Genomic DNA, 14,301 nt, shown 5'->3' with positions numbered 1-14,301 from the left:
CTCAAATTTATAACCACATGAATATCATAAATTATCAGTTTATCACCGTTTCATAGAAATATATATATATATATATATATATATATATATATATATATATATATATATATATATATATATATATATATATATATATATGTGCCACATACTAAATGCCAACACCAGATATGTAGAACCTTTATCCCAAATAGAATAATATGCCAGCAAATGCGACACAAACAAAAAAAAATTATACAACCCCGTAAATCAAATGCAGATGCCTTTTATTAATTCTAAAGAGGAGAAAAACTTTATGGCCATAACACATAAATTTAGGGGTTTTACAATTTTATTGATCAAAATAGTTTCTCCCCAAAATAAAATTAGGGTTCATATAACTAAAAAGATTCAGATATAATACATATCAAACAGAACTTTAAATTTTAATAATCTAACAGTAATGGTGACTCTGATACCACTTGTTGGTTATTTTTCAATAAACCTTATAAAATACCAAATGAGCACCAAAACACATTATGTCAGATTATCAAGAGGTTTCAAGGAATACCTGGATCCATAGAGAGCTTGATCAACACGCAGCAGAATCTGACAGTGGTCACGAACAATTGGTTTAATGACCTTCCTCAACCAAATCACATTCTTCCTTATGTGACCTTCGTTTTCTCTTCAGATGGGGAGAAGAAAAACTGTTTATTGATTTGGTGTCTTGGGGACCATAACCATGCCTTAGGTTTTAAACCAATTAGGATTCTCATTATCCCCTAATGGGCCAAACTGGTTTCCGCTCATTAAGCCCATATCAATTTTCTAGCAGTCTAATTGGCTCACTTCAATAGATCACTTTATGTTGAACCCATTTAAATGTAAATAACTAATATAAATGTTATAATATAATATGTAGCCTATATTAATTAATTAGAAATTATAAAATTCCTAACATCTTAACCCATATAGAATGTTGTTGCATGTTACAAGTTTTAGAACTATTCTCTCACACTATTGATTTTACGACAAAAAAAATGAATATCTCTTTTCTTTCTTGCTTTTTTTTTTACCATAAAAGGGGTAGTATTAAAAAATTCTGTAAAATAACAACTGCTCATTGGAAAGTTATGAGCCTGCGTGTTCGTGCGCACGTCTTCGAAAATAGAGCAATCTTATTAGTTAGGATACTGGATAAGAAATATTATTGTAAAATTTATAAGAGTTCAAAAAAAAATCATGCATAATGTAATTTTTTAATTTGTATTTCAATAATTTTTTTCTTGTTTAACATTTGTCAAATTTTTTTATTGTTATTCTTTTTAAGCCTAGGAGTGGAGTGACATATAGGTCCCACCCTCAACCCTATAAAAAGTTCCAATGGAGATTCTTTCTACACAACTAAATTGCTAGATTCTCGCTTCGTAGTAGTTGAAGTCTAGCTAGGCATTCCACATATTATTTCTTCCATAGAAAATCTTCAGCTCTTGTTTGCTATAGCAACAACCAAACTAATCTCCTTTCTTTTCAAAACTAAATTTGTCACCAAATATACATGGCACGGAACAAATTCATTTCCTCTATGATTATTTTCCTTGCACTGATCATTTTCTGCCGGCAATTCCACTCCACTAAAGCACGATATCTAAAGCACAACCAAGCAAAAAACAACAGCAACAACAACAAACACCTTGGGAATGATGTGCATGGTGACATTTCAGCAACTGGGGTGGCACCACCACCGGGTCGCGGTGTTGAGGATTTTAGACCTATGACCCCGAGACACAGCCCTGGTGTAGGACACTCCGTTCATAACTAGCTTCAACATGCACGGTGTCATTAAATACAGATCCGTGCATTCTTTGATTATTCACTACTTACTTGTGTCTTTTTTTTGTTATCATGTTATTACTATAAAGTTTTCACTTATCGATAAGTAATCTTTGTCTGAGAATCTAACTAGTCATCTTTTGGGATTTTTTCCTTTTGATCACATTTTTTTTTTCATTCATAAGATTCAAATTGAAGATCTTATTTAAGAGAACTGAATTCACGTACCACTTGAACCAACAAACAACTTGCACTTGTTGATACTAATTATGTGTCTTATTTGAAAGGTGGGAGAACAAAAATAAGTGGTACTAGTAGTAGTCGGGTGATTTTGTAGTATGCTCTGATTTGATTCAGATTAAATTTGTGTAGGAAGATTTCCAGTTTTGATTCGTCTGAAGTTGGAAAAAAATTGTAGTTATTTTGTTATTCTTTTTTTTTTTTGTTCTAAGATGTTATATTTTTAGATTATCCTTACTGATATATTAAACAAACTAGTTCTCATACTTGTATGATGCACTCTATGATTGATGTAGAAGACAATGGTTAACTTAGAATTTATATTTAATCGGTACAAATGACACAATGAAAAGTAAAAAGAAAGAAACTATAAAAAGATGTGACAATATGACGAATATATGCATGAAATAATGTACATGGCATTGTATATAAAAATATCATGTAAACAAAATGATTAATATCATTAACAACCATATCAAATTACAAAATGAAATTCTTCAAGTTCCATGCAAAAAATTGAAAACGAATTATGTTTTTTCAAGAGAGATACTATTTCACTTATCAAGTATAAGTATCAAACATATTGATTCCTAACAATTTTTTCCAAGGTGGCGACAAAGGACATAATTTATACAATTTTTTCTATTTTTCCAATTAGATAGGACATATTTCTTTGTGGAACTATATTTAGTTATTACTCAATTATAGACATTTCTGAAAGCGTCTTAAATATAGGGATAAATAGTCTATTTTAAAAAATATTATTTTCAATATTAGAAAGGAACGAACTTGCATAAGACAGTAAGTTCAAGAGATTGCAAAAGTGTCTTACAAAAAAATATATAGAATATAAAATATATTACGTGTTAAATTTAGATTCCTAAAGACCTCCTTACAAACAAAATTTGAAGTATTACATGAAACATATTTACCAAATTTCACATATTAGTATCTTCAAGACACTATATATGACTGGAGACTCTTAATACGAAAACATAACTACACATATGTTTGAGTGACTATTCCTAACTCTCATTTATTGTCACCACCAAAGGAATAATAGAAGGATTACTAACTAGTATCCTTAAAATATTGGTTAAAATATTAAAAGAAAAATATTTAGTGTGAAAATCATCAGAGTACAAAATTGATCATGAATAATGTAATTTTGTCTGTCAAATAAAAATATTTTCATTTTAAGTTCATTAATCAATACTTTTAAGATAATGGTGATTAGCATTTGCCATAATAGAAATAGGAAATTATGTACATTGAATTCTAAGAGGTATCTTTTCTCACTACTACAAATATAGGATTCTAAGTCGGTTATATAGTACTTTCTATGACGGTTTTGAACCGTCGTAATAAGGAGCGTCATAAAATGGTGAATCACATATAACGACAGTTTTGAAATCGTCTTAGTATACTGAACTTTCTAAGACGATTATTCCAATAACCGTCTTAGAAAGTTAGACATACTGAGACAGTTATTACAGTAACTGTCTTAGTAAGTCCTTAGTGTAATTGTTTTTTTACGACGGTTATGAATACAACCGATGTAGTATGTCTAACCTTCTAAGATGGTCACCACTATAACCGTCTTAAAATGTAATTTTTTTTGTTTTTGATGAGCTTTTTTAATTTTTTTATTGGTTCTCTGGTATTCCCTCCTTGACTAGCTTCCCCATAACCGTGATTGTTGGTATCTCCAAGTCACCCAACTCATATTCCAGGACACACATGGATATAGCATAACATTCATGTTAACAAGAGACAAAGCTGTTGGGGGAAAACATTAAGCAAGGTAGAGATGAAATGTTGAAAAAAGGACAAATTTTGTCCAAGACTCGAAATAGCAACACTAAAAGACATTCTCATATGAAGAGAGGCAAGGTAGAACACAAGGTTTAACTCAGTTAGTTCCTGAACATGTTGACGAAGGCTAGATAGGGGAATTACTTGCTGCATGTAGACCATCTTTGGACTCCAACAAGATGAGCATGCAAAGCTGACTGCACATCTTTCCTGTTCAGATAATGCACTATTTCATCTTCCACACATACATCTATGGTTTCAGTGACTTGTTGTTTGACAACAAAAACAAAACCGGAATTTCATGCCCTCAGTACTTTGATTGAAGTTAGATAGAAAATCAAGTGGTTGTGACAGTTGGAATTGAAGAGAAGCTATAGGATAAACTTACCTGGGGATTGAGGACTTTGGTTTGTGAGAACACTGAAGACAAACAAACATCAAGGGTCACATCATATTTTTCGACAAATCTACTTGTTTTCGTACTAACTTGGCTCATAACACTTGAACAAATGCCTGAATTACTTAGTCAAATTGCAAAACTGATGAATTTTCAGCTGAACTTTTCTGCTTTCTAGTTTTCAAAATCTTAACGAATATCAGAAGAATAAAAGCAAGCCGACACTGGTAGGAATAAGAAAAGAAGAATAATTGGAAGTTTGTGCTATAGTAACTCACATCAATGCCTTTTAAATTGAACAACTTCTCCTTTTTGTTGAATCAGAGCATAAGCTCAGCCAGCTGAGGAACATAATGGCCTAATCATAAATTTCAAAATACATAAATATATGAATATTTTAACCATAGCTTCTTCATAAATGAAAAGCATAAATAGATGGTAGTGTTACCTGCATAGTTCGCTTCTGCAACTCATATGTGCACAATGCTAATCAGCATGTCATATTCTCAAAGTTGTGCTAAAACTGAAACCACCCCATTAATGGAAAACAATAGATATGCATAGACAAAAATTTGTTCAAGAAGATAGATAGGTAAGTACCTTTTTTCCAGCTGAATTGGTTTCTAACCAAGCCCTCTCCTTTGGGTCTAAATGGTTCATTCTCTAAAAATGCACCAACTCCAAGAGAAGAACAACCAGGCCCTTCAAAAGAACAACCAGGCCCTTCAAAAGAACAAGGCACAACACAAAGCATAAGTTACCAAACTTTCAAATTCTTATTTGATTGAGAACTTTTTATTTACAGGTGTGAAAAGAAACAAGAAGTGACTGAGGAGCACCTCCATTGAGCCAAAGAACAAGGGGTTTGGAAAGTGCATCTTTTTCAGCTTTAGCAAAGTAGAAGAGTGCATGCTAGTTTTTGTCATCAACAGTTACATAACCTGAAAACTGATGAAACTGAACATGGGGTTGACCTGGTAAGCGAGTGATCCTATGGTGAGAGGGTGAAGGGTGCACAATGCCAAGCTGAAGGAGTAGGATTGCTACACACAATGCAATGGAACTCCAAAGTAGAGAACACATGATTTGGTTTGGTTTCTACTTCCCTTCTTTCACTTTCAGTTGCAGAACACAAAAAAGCTTGCAACAAGTTGTTGTTGTGTGTTTGCCTCTATTGTGTATATAAAAAGTAGGAACATTTTTTCTTTTTGTAAATATTATTATTATTATTATTTGGAGTTTTGGTGTGCTTTGAAATTTGGGGTTGGAAAATGGCGAAGGAGTGAAGTACAGTGAACTGTCGAGTGAAGTGAAGTGATGAGTGAAATGTGGTGATTTAGATCACTGTGCAAAATGCAAGTGTGTGACAATTTGAATTAAAGTATAATTAAAATATACCATAGAAGGTGTAAGATGTAAATGTAATTCATATTATTTTTCTTTTATTCCCCTTTTCATCTTCCTTATTTTCTTTCAACCAAACAAAACATTACTTTATATTTATACTACACGACGGATAAGACTAAAGACAAGTATTTTCAAATCTTTATGATTAATCTAAAAAAATTGAAAGATAATTTTAAAAAAATAGTCTTTTTATAAAACCTCTCTCAAATACTTTCCATCTTTTTTATTAAGCTTAATGTATATTTCGAAATAGGTTAATTTTAACAAATAATTATTTTTAAAAACTCTAAATAAAACTCTTTAATTTTGAAACAAGTTAATTCAATTAAAAAATGGATTGAAATGTGCATATAAATCATGTGTCCCATCAATATCTGACTAGTTAAAGGAGTTTGGCAAATTGAATGGAGATTAAATTGGTTAGCTTTACATATGGTGAAATACATTTAAATATAAAATTGTAAATTAAAACTAATTTAAACACTTACGTATATGTATTTTTAATGAAATTCATATAAAATCCAACTAATATATGTTAAATAAATCTGTGGGAACATCTTAAAAACTAATCATGAATACAAATCATTCAATAGTATTAAAATATATTTGTAACAGCCATTTTCATTATATGTGTTAATTCCTATTATATATAGTAAATACAACCAACTTTGTGATTTTGAGATAAACATGTAAGTGGTGAATAACAAATGGAGTGCGGAAAAGTAACAAAACCATATAGAATAAAAGTGACACTTTGTTGTAGGAATCTCCAATTTGGAGGGAGAAAAGAAGTGAGACACAGTAGTACAATATGTATATGAAGCCAAGAGAGAGAGATTGAAGTGAAATGAGAAGAGAATAATAATTTCCCAACAAAGTAATTAATTTAATTATAATATTTGATGATACAACTAGATTAGTAGATGGCCTTGAAGTACTCATTTAAGATTGAAATGACATTTTGAATATCAATTTGTCTTGTCAAAATTTGTCATGAAAGCATCAATTGAGTTATGTTGAGATAATGGATGAAGGAAGGGGAGCAACATTTTTTCTGAAAAAAAATATTATTATTAGCTGTTACAAATCAATGAAAAAAGTAACCAAGTTCACTGTTGCCAACTCTGAAATGCTTCTGCCACACTGTTTCTCGATATATATATATATATATATATATATATATATATATATATATATATATATATATATATATATATATATATATCAATGCATGAAACATACGTGGGGTGAAATCCCAAATTATTGAACAAACACACAAGTCAAGAGGGAAGCAATAAAATAATAAAAACCTATCATTTCAAGACCTTTCTTAATGTAGAAAATCCTGAAATCCTCCTCAAAATCTTAAACAAAAAGAAAACAAGTGTTGAACCCAAATTTAGGGATGAAATGAACAAACAAAGAACAACAAGCTTATCTCAATTACCTTGGAAATAAGTTGTCAGCCAGATTCAATCAAAATTTGCAACTCCAAGGTGGTCATCACTGATGCAAAAACAATGATACCATGGCCTACAATAAATAACAAATAAAGACTAATAATAACACCACTGCTCTGACTTCTTCAGTGTTCACTAGCATCACCACTAAGAGCGAAACAATCACACAAAGCAAAGACATTAAAGTTCAAAGCTTGAACATTCAAAGGAAAACTGGATTTGCAGAATTCAACACATGCATAATAACCACAGAGACCAAAACAGACCCACTACAAAAAATAAATAGAGACTTTATCACTTTAGAAATCAAAGAGTGAGCAAAGACACACACTGAAATTGCACAAACCAATATACATTCACTCACAATAACAAAACCAGACCCATCAAAAAGTCCAAAAAGAAAAAGAGCAAGTTACACTAACCCCACCCTTTTTAAAGCCCACAATCCTTAATTGTTTAAAACACATTACACTATGTATCAAGCGATCAATTTTCAAGAAATGGCACATTCTTGGTTCCACACAACTCAACACATTACCACTATAAACAAACCATACCCATTTGCACAAAACAGAAACTTTAGACATTCAAAAGAAGAAAAATTAGAATTAGGTGACCAATGGCTTACTGGGCTTGCACACCTAAACACATCAACATGCAGAAACAATAAAAGGGAAAAGAGAATGACTCACTGGGCGTCGTTTCAATTAAACCCCCAAATCTAGAATAGATTGGCCTGCTTCATCTTCTTCCCCGAATCTTGCGCTAAATCGCTCTATTTACTATCTTCAGTGACAACAACAGCGTGGACCAATCGGTTCCATGGTGAAACTTCTTTTTTCCGTTGCGACAGGAAACCCTCGTCATCCATTGAAACGACTCCTCTTCTAATGCCGGTAGCGGTGAGGGCACAGTGGATAGCGTCATCGCTTTCAAAACGGCACGAGCTCACTTTGATGGCCAGAGACAATCTTCACAGCCCGACCAACACTGCTTCAGGGAGACAGAGCGAGGTTTCATGGAGACACAGTGCTTCACAGTGCCGGGTGTAGTGCTTCAGGGAGACATGGAGCTAGGGCACAAAACGCGTGGGTTCGAGCTATGGCTAGAATGTTAATTCGAAAGTAGTTCGGGTTAGGGGCGTCGCAGGAAAAAATATTAGTAGGGTATACAAGAAGTCAAGGACGGTCCTTCGCGATAACCGGCGTTGTTTTATTTCTGCTATTTACAAAAATGCCACTAGGTTCTATTCTAAGATGGTTCTTTGTAACCGCCTTAGAATGCGCGTCGTAAATAATAATCTTTCTCCCCTGAATTATAGAAATGCCACCGCCTTCATTGCTAAGATGGTTCTTAAGAACCGTTTTAGAAACTGCGTCGTAAAAACAAGCTTTTCTAGTAGTGTCTATCAAATAATGCTAATGACAATCTTGAAATGAAAATCTTTTGAGTGACATCAAAATATCATGTTTTTCTTCCAAGACAAAGCTACTCATTTGAGTATTATTAAGTGAACATAGAGATGTCAACATGGGTAGTTCGACCTAGCCTGACATGTTGGATAGAAACATGAATACAGGTTGGCTAGCCCAACTTGCATTCCTTTTAGGAATTTGCCAACCTTGACTCATAGTTTTCCATTACTCCTCGTGGATTGGTGAGGGTCCTGTCCACAAGCTGAAGAGAGATGTTAGTAAGTTGAGGTTCATGCAACCCCAACTTCTTAAACACAAAATAAGGCATCAAATTGATATTAGCACCTAAATCACACAAGCCTTATCAAAGAACAAGTTGCCTATAGTGCAGGGAATTAAAAAACTTCCCGAGTCTTTAAGCTTAGGAGGCAATTTCTTTGAAATCACAACAGAATATTTCTCGTTGAGACCAATTAATGCAAAGTCTTCCAATTTATTTTTATTTGAAATAATTTCCATTTAAAAACTTTGCATACTTTGGCATATCAGTAATTGCCTCAATAAAAGGATTGTTAACTTGCAATTTCTTAGACATCAATCTCAACAAACTTAGAAAATTGTCTATCTTTCTACTCATCTCTCATTCTTTGAGGAAAAGGATCACTTACCCGAGCAGGTGCCAATACCTCCTTTTCACCCATTTTTTTTGTGTCACGACTCTCCTCATTGAGAGCCTCTTTTTTTGGTGTTGAAGTGGCTTTTTCTTTATTCTTTGGTTTTGCCATAGGCTTTCCACTCCTGGTGTTCACCATATTCATCTCCTTTTCCTTATATTAGCCTTGGTTTGAGAAAGAAGAGTGTTATTGGGAGCTCTTTGGGAGAGAATAGCGTGTATAATGTTGGAGAGTTGAGTCTCCATGAACTTCATGCACTCAACATTCTTGGTTATATATTTGATCATAGCATCTTCCAGTGATGGCCTTCTTCTCTCTTCCTGCCTTGGCCTTTGATTCTCCATATGTGGAGGCGCCCTATACACATTATGATTCTTCTCTTTCCTAGGACCTTGGCTGAATGTGCTAAAGGATTATATCCCATACTTTGTCTACCAACATAGTTTACTTCCTCCATGGCTTGAGCAAGTGCCATAGTCATAAGACATTCTCCTCCTCGTTAGGCCTCCCCACACTTATCACAAGTGGAAGTGTGGATGCCAAGCTCCCATGTTCCTTCTAAACGAAATTCTCGACGTCCCTTTGTGTCTAATTAGTCCTAACTATTGAGAAGTACTTCCGAAGGAACTTGTTGGTGCACTTATCCAGGTAGTAATAATATGCTCAGGGAGTGCACAGAGCCAATCCAAAGCTTTCCCATTTAGTGAAAATGGGAAAGCAACCAATCTCACATAATTTGGAGGCACGTTTTGCACATTGATGGTGCCAGTCAACCTTAGGAACCTTTTCAGGTGTGCCATGGAGTCTTCAGAGGTTGCCCATGGAACTGATTGCTTTCTATCATATGCATGAAGCCATGTCTAAGCTCAAAATTGCCTCATGCCCAGAGTTGGCAACTACATGATGTTAGCTATTCCCACTTAAGGAGTGAGATAGTGTAACAGGGCTTGCTCCACCTGCTCATTAACAACATCCTTACCCCTATTGCCTCCTCATTTTCTAGCCTTGTTTCTTCTCCTCTATTCAACTCTATTTCTACGGGAAACTTTCTTGATCTTAGGTTCGTGCAAGGGTCCAGGCCTCTGGGACCTAGTTTGCATGCATTGAAAATAGAAGAAAAGAGATTAAATGCAAATGACAACAAGAAAATAAAAATAACACAAAATTAAAAATTTCAAGATTTGAATAACTAAAAAAAAAGCTAAAATTAAAAAAATATAAAAATAAAGAAAAATAAAAGCTATAAACACTATGAATAGAAATTGCTTGGTTCACACAAAATATGTTATCCAATAACTCCACAACTAGTTCTTGGTAGCGGCACCAAAAAATTGATGTGTAAGATATGTTCGCTAAGGGCAAACGCATCCTACTTACAATAACAATGGACCTAAGTCTGATTATCGTTCCATAAGAGCTAGTTGTATTCTTGTAATAATTTAATTTGTATTAAACTAATAATTTGGATTTTTATTAATAGTTGAAGAAATTGTATTCAATTACTAGTTGGAAAAAATAGAATTCATGAGAAAATAAAAAATAAAGATAGTGAAATGAGTTTAACAAATATGAGGGTTATGACTAGAATCATGCAATCAAATTCCCCTAATTCCTCTCAATTGGATTTCTAATTATTCTTCAATCACTAATTTCTCTTAAATTAGCTAATAGGTTCTGATCAAACTCTATCAATCATTTTTCTCTTAATTTGAATCCTATTTGGTCAATTAGAAATTAAATTAAGAGAAAGTGTAAATTTGGAGAGAATAGTTGGAATTATCAATTGTATCAGAATACGTTAGATATTTCGTTATATTAAAGGACTCAATTATTTTATAGTTCTATATTAAAGTGTAAATTTGAAGTTGGCCACGAGCGCACAAACAATTAAAAGATAGAGTGATCAATTCTAAAGGCAATTAAGCACAATAAAATAAAATAATTGACTGAATAAAGACAAATTTGAATTGATAAAATTGGGGTTCATATACAAATTACATCATAACCCTAGAAAAGAGGATTTGGCTAGCCATAGGCACATACAAGCAAACACAAAAACTCAACTACATGAGAAAGAGTAGAGAAATTACACATTCAGAGTCCCTGTAATCTTCCTCACGTGCTTCCTAATCTGATTAAGCTCTCAAACTATGCCTAATTCACTTATAATGTTCTATTTCGTAGCAGAGCAAAAGATCCCTACTCGTTTTCCCCCTTCTATTTATAGTACAAAATTATAGTGTCTAACGTGGAAGGGAGCACAACCGTGCTGAACAAGAGCACGGCCATTCTTGAAAAATAATGATGCTAAAGGTCCAATTATGGAATTTGGAGAACAAAAATCCTGAGGGTGTTTTGGTGAACATGGCTCCTCGAAGCAAGGGCATTCTTGGAAAATCAAACATTGTCTCTCAATTCTTGAAAATTAGAGCATAACTGTTGATGTAAGCTCCATTGGAGCTTGTAGGCCTATGATCTTCTTCATCAATGGATTCCTTTGCTTCTTGGAAGATGAATGGCAGCGGAATGGAGAAAGAAGAGAGAGAGGAAATGCCACTTCAAGGAGAAGATGAGTCTAGAAGAAGCTCACCACCATAGGAGGCCATGGATAAGAGCTTGGAGGAAGGAGAGGAAGAGAAGAGCACGAAATTTTGTGCTCTAAAAGAGCTCTGAAATCTGAAGTTTAATATTCAAATGATCAAAGTTGGAAAAATGCACACACATAGCCTCTATTTATAGCCTAAGTGTCACACAAAATTGGAGGGAAATTTGTATTTCTATTCAAATTTCACTTGAATTTGAAATTGAATTTGTGGAGCCAAATTTTGGAGCCAAAATTTCACTAATTATGATTAGTGAATTTAAGATATGGTTCAGCCCACTAATCCAAGATCAAGTCCAAGATTCTCCACTAAGTGTGCTTAGGTGTCATGAGGCATGTAAAGCATGAAGGACATGCACAAAGTGTGACTATATGATGTGGCAATGGGGTGTAGCAAGCAAATGCTCACCTCCCCCTCTAAAATTTAATTAGATTGGGTTTCTCCCAATTCAATTAAATTTATTTCTCAACACACACATCAAATATTCACTTAATGCATGTGAAATTACAAAACTACCCCTAATACAAAAACTAGTCTAGGTGCCCTAAAATACAAGGGCTGGAAAATTCTACATTTCTAGGGTACCCTACCTACATTATGGAGCCCTAAATACAAGGCCCAAATTTAATGAAACTTTAATCTAATATGTACAAAGATAAGTGAGCTCATACTTAGCCCATGGACGCGAAATCTATCCTAAGGCTCATGAGAACCCTAGGGCCTTCTCTTGCATCTTTGGTCCAATCTTCTTGGAGTCTTCTATCCAATGCCCTTGGGCATTCTTGGAAAATCAAACATTGTTTCTCAATTCTTGAAAATCAGAGCATGATTGTGCTAATGGAGCATGGGTGTGTTGGAATGAAGACAACTATTCTCTCAAAGGGCATGGTCATGCTCTTCATCAGAGTTCTCTTTTAACTCTTTTTTCCGTCTTTTCCTTATTTTCCTGCCTCTAGACCAATTGTTAAACACTTTATAAAAATCCATTAGTTTTACCAACAAATTATGATCAAAATATGTTAAAACATAATAAAACTCATTCCTAAAACATGTACAATTTTGGTTTATCAATTAGTTACATGGATTACTAACTGATCATTAAAAGAAAAATTGTTAATCTTTTATTTAGAGTTAATGAGTTACATGAATTACTAATTGATTATCGACAAGGGCCTTTCAAGCAGGTATTAAAGAACAAAAAAGTAAAAAAAAAAAGTAAATTCTAATGTGATTTCTAATACAGTCTTTTTGTTTATGCAAATTTCTAATACAATTTTAACTTAAAAAATATTACTTATTAATTTTTAACCTGTGCCTATTAAAATAATCTTACATACCATATCTTTAATTTGTATAGAATCTATTTCTTTCATGTTTATTTAGGTGAGTCCCAATATTTAGACACTCTTAAAATCCCAACACCCAATAGACACTCATTTTTCTCTCTATCACTCACTTCCTATCACATCATAATATTTATCATATTTTTACATTTCTTTCTCTTCTATCTCTTTACCTATAAGGAATTAAAAGAAGAAAAAAATTGTTGGGATGCGTAAAATTATTTTGTCTATGATTTTTTTTATGTTTTCTTATGATTTTTACAATACATGTTTTTTTTTTCATTTTAATTCCTTAATCAATGCCCTAAGAACATTGGTTAATAAACCTCTCTCTTTATCTCTCTAAATGTGTAATAGCATTTTGAGTGTTTATTGATATTTTTCCTTTTTTTAAGAAAAATTTAGTTGGGATGTGTAAAATTGTGTTGTTCATGATTATTTTTTTATGTTCTCCTATGATTTTTACCATACATATTTTTTCATTTTAATACCTTAATCAATACCCTAAGAACATTGGTTAATAAAACTCTCTCTTTATCTCTCTAGGTGTGTAATAGCATTTGAGTGTTTATTAATCTTTTTCCTTTTTTGGTAAGACTCATATGTGAGGGTTCCCAAATCCTAGGAGCCAACCATTTGGAAGATTCTCCATTTCCACCCCAATTTTATTTATTTTCTTCATATTGTAGCTTGTGTATTTTTTTATGGCTAAAATATGTTTTCCGTTCCTATAAATATCAAAATATTCAGAATTTGTCCCTACAAAATTTCTAGTATGTTTTTCGTCCTCACAAAATGTAAATATGTGATATTTTGGCTCGAAGCTGGATTTGGGAGATCCAATCCTATGTGTGAATGTCAAGTCCTTGCCATTTGTCAACTTGAACTTGATGTCTCGACCCACTGACATTGACGCATAGGATTAGATCTCCCAAATCCAACTCTGAGCCAAAATAGTACACATTTATATTTTGTGAGGACGAAAAACATACTCAAAATTTTGCAGGGAAGGATTCCAAACATTTTGATATTTGTGGGGACAAAAAACATATTTTATCCTTTTTTATTGATTATTGATTATTGACTACAAGAGCGACCAACAGCGTAACAATCTCAAGCGGTAGGGAGTCTGCAG

At 33.2% G+C, this 14,301-nt stretch overlaps 1 pseudogene; it reads right to left on the bottom strand.

The window, feature by feature from the left end:
• Positions 1–3,698: 3,698 nt before the first annotated feature.
• Positions 3,699–9,358, bottom strand: LOC114391524 (annotated as a pseudogene).
• Between the last annotated feature and the right edge of the window lie 4,943 nt (positions 9,359–14,301).

The sequence above is a fragment of the Glycine soja genome, chromosome 17, assembly GCF_004193775.1.
Source record: "Glycine soja cultivar W05 chromosome 17, ASM419377v2, whole genome shotgun sequence".
Lineage (NCBI taxonomy): Eukaryota > Viridiplantae > Streptophyta > Magnoliopsida > Fabales > Fabaceae > Glycine > Glycine soja.
The sequence above is the reverse complement of the archived record's forward strand: the minus strand, read 5'-3'. Positions and strand labels throughout refer to the sequence as shown.